Source organism: Akebia trifoliata, chromosome 14 (assembly GCF_017979445.1).
Source record: "Akebia trifoliata isolate Shusen 1 chromosome 14, ASM1797944v1, whole genome shotgun sequence".
Classification (NCBI taxonomy): Eukaryota; Viridiplantae; Streptophyta; class Magnoliopsida; order Ranunculales; family Lardizabalaceae; genus Akebia; species Akebia trifoliata.
Genome location: NC_141388.1, coordinates 26,714,788 through 26,718,635, shown reverse-complemented (window position 1 = coordinate 26,718,635; position 3,848 = coordinate 26,714,788).

Here is a 3,848-nt window from a genome sequence, read left to right as displayed (position 1 = left end):
AATCTGATTAACTTGGTCAAGTTTTACCAATAGGCAATAATCAATATTATCAAAATATTGCCCGACTCATCTCGATTATCAAACGAGATGATTTTGGTATGATTCACTTTGGATGATATCCTGTTCATTATTAACTGAAGTCATCTTGGTGGATGAGATCCGAAATCACGTTTAGAAGACTACTATTATATTTTATAATTAGCTTGGACATTTTTTTTAATGGATTAGATAAGAAGGGGACTAGATAAATTTAATTGAGGTATATCTTTAAATTTTTTACATGCGTTGTATGAAATATATATGTTGTATATAAATGATGTAACTTTTAAATGAGTAATTTAGGTTGAATGTGCTTTGTAAAATATGTTTGGGAATAATTGAATAATCATAATAATTTTGTGAGAAAAATATGTGTTAGTATTAATGTTAATGTTAATGGTAGTAGTTAAAAATATGTTATTTTTTCCTCTTACCTATTAGTTGTATGCTTGATGGAGAGGTTCGAAGTTCCAAACAAAGAGTGGATGTTGAAACCTAGGTTATCAATGAAATACATTGATGGTATAGTATCATTTATTGATGGAATACATTAAATACTTAAATGAATAAACAAAATTTCAATAATGATGATCATTAATTTTGTCCTTATATCAAATGTTGTAATACCTTATCGGGAAGAAAAAATATAGAAATAATCATAGAACACTTAGCCTGTGACGATATAGATACCTCTTACACGAGATGGACATTCCATGGAGAACTTTAGAGTGGCGAGGATCATGTAACAGTCGGGGCTAGTACTCATGTTTATTAATGTGATGAAGATATGATCTCAAAAATGATTGAGATGTTAAATGACGTGTTTGAATATTTTTTTAACGAAGAAGATGAAATTACTTGCATAGACAAGTGTCCTGATAGAAACAATGACCAAGTTCATGATGATTCAACATATGATATTCAATATTACCAAATGATAAAGGAAACGATGCAATCTTATATCACTCATATTGAAAAGATGATACAAAATTGTCAGTTGTAGTTGAGTTGTTGAGTATGAAGACTAGACATCAATAGTCTTAGAAGAATTTTGATGAATTATTACAAATGATTAAAAGGAGATTGCCACATTATAACTCCTTACCAAAAGAGTACCTAGTCCATGAAGAAAATGATCAAGATTTTACGGATGAAATGAGAGATTATTCATGCATGTTCTAATGATTGTATATTGTATTGGAGAGAGAATGAAAATAGAGATAGTTGTCCAAAATGTGGCAAGAGTATAAAGAAACCGGTTAATGAAAAGAAGTTAAGGAAAAAACTTTTATCAATGAAAATATTGAGGTATTTTCCACTAACGCAAAGATTGAAATGAATGTATAGTGTGTCATGGATTGTAGAGAACATGAAATGACATTCTCAAGGAGGTCAACAATGAAAAAAGTTTATGTGACATCTAGTGGATTCATTTTGTTGGAGAGAAGTCGTTAGTAAATGGAAAGATTTTGTTGTTGAGCCACACAATATTCTGTTAGGACTTAAAATAGATGGATTTAATCCATTTGGGATGAAAAACAACTATATAGTTATTGGCCCGTTATGGTTATTTTGTATAATTTTCCACCATCTTTATGCATGCAGAAGGAGTTTACGATGTCGATACTTTTGATTCCTAAGAGAAATAGTCCAGGACATGACATTGATGTGTATTTGCAACCACTGATTGTAGAGCTAAATGAGTTGTGGTCTACAGGAATTGAAACATATGATGCCAGCACTAAACATATGTTTACAATGAGAACAATTTTGTTATGGACTATACATGATTTTCCAATATACGGTTATTTATCAGGTTGTAAAATAGTAGGAAAATTTGAATGTCTTGTTTGTAGTGAAGGAATAGATTCAATATGGTTAAAACACGGTGGAAAATTTGCTTATATGGAATATATAAATTTTTAACTAATCTCAATTATCCTTTCAGAAGTTAAAAATCTCAATTTAATGGGTATGAAGAAAAAGAAAGGCAGAATCGTTGTTTTAGCGGAGTTGATCTATATAACTAAGTTGAAAATAATTCATACAAATTTTGGAAAATTAACAAGAAAATAAAAAAATCTATGAAAGATGAGTCTTCATGATCGAAGAGATCAATATTCTTTGACTTGACTTATTGGTAGGATTTGCCACTTCGCCACAATATTTATGTGATGCAAATTAAGAAGAATGTGATTGAAAATCTCTTCGCAACAATTATAACAATGAATGATAAGATCAATGATGACTATAAAACTCGATTAGACTTGAAAGAGATGAAGATAAAAAAGAATTTGTGGTCAATGAACATTAATGGCAATGAGGTTTTACCAAACGTTCTTTACAAACTGTCTAATAAGGAAAAATAATTAATTTGTAAAACTATGGGATTTGAAAATTCCTGTCGAATATAGTTCAAATTGAAAATAAAATATGAGTTTACAAGAAATTCAATTGAAAATTTTAAAGTCACATGATTATCATATACTTATGCAACATTTATTACCGGTGTTGCTAATGCAGGCGTTCAAAATGAAGAATCAGAAGTCGTTGCGTGCCACTATTCAACAACTCTCGATATTTTTCAGTGTCTTATGCTAAAAAAAATCAATTGTATGAAGCTACAAAGCTTTAAAAGACGTATTGCAGAAACAATGTGTGTATTCAAAAAATATTTTCCACTTTTTTTTGTTTTATGATACATCTACTTGTGCACTTGGTGGAGGAAGTGTTTATGTGCAAACCAATTATATATCGTTGGATATATCTTTTTGAATGGTATGTGGTGATCAATAAGCAATGAATATTTTAATTAATATCTTTATTTATTTTATCATTGTCTAATTTGTAAAACATTATTAGGATGATGAAGAGTTATAAACGATACATAGTGAGTCAAACATTCCCAAAAAGTTTTATCATAGAATATTATCTCATGAAAGAAGCAATGATATATGCTATGTATTAGGAAGTCATCAAGGAGGCCAACATATGATTATGAATGATGATTGTGAACCTACCTACCCTATTGATAAAAATGGGACATGATCTGAAAAATGTGGAGTACGAGCAAGTTCGTAAATGGGTATTTCGTCAATCTGCTGAGAATTCTCAGTAGGAAAAATATGCAAAAACAACTCAAATTTATTTCTATATCATATGAATCTAAACATCATTAATTCATACTATCTTCTATAAGAAATATAATGAATACCTTCAAAGTTTTGCGTCAAAGGCTAATAGTTGAAAGACCAGTTCACAAGCAAAGAAGGAAATACCATACACTCATTGGGTTAGAGAACAATTACAAGACGATTTCAGCCCCTCAATCACAAAAAGACTTGCTAATGGCCCAAATGCTTAAGCAATTTCATATAACACATATGTAGTAAATGGGAATATTTTCTATACAGCGAAATATGAAATAAATTTATCAACACAAAACTCTAGGGTGTCAATGAAAGCTGTAACTAGTTTTCGAGCAAATGCAAGAGATATGAATTATGTAGATGAAGAAATTACCTATTATACTACTGTAAATAAAATACTTGAGTTGGACTACCTAGATTTCAATGAGACAATATTTTATTGTGATTGGGTGCGTATAAAAGATTCAAATGGGTATATGATTGATTGAGACACAAATTTATGATATGTTAACCTAGAGAGATTGATGAGAAATACAAAAATGGACGATGAACCATTTATTCTTGCCTCATAAGCAACTCAAGTTTTTTATTGTAAGGATCATAGTCGGCCTACGGAAGCTTAGCACATAATTTTAAAAACTCCGAAGAGATTGAACAAAA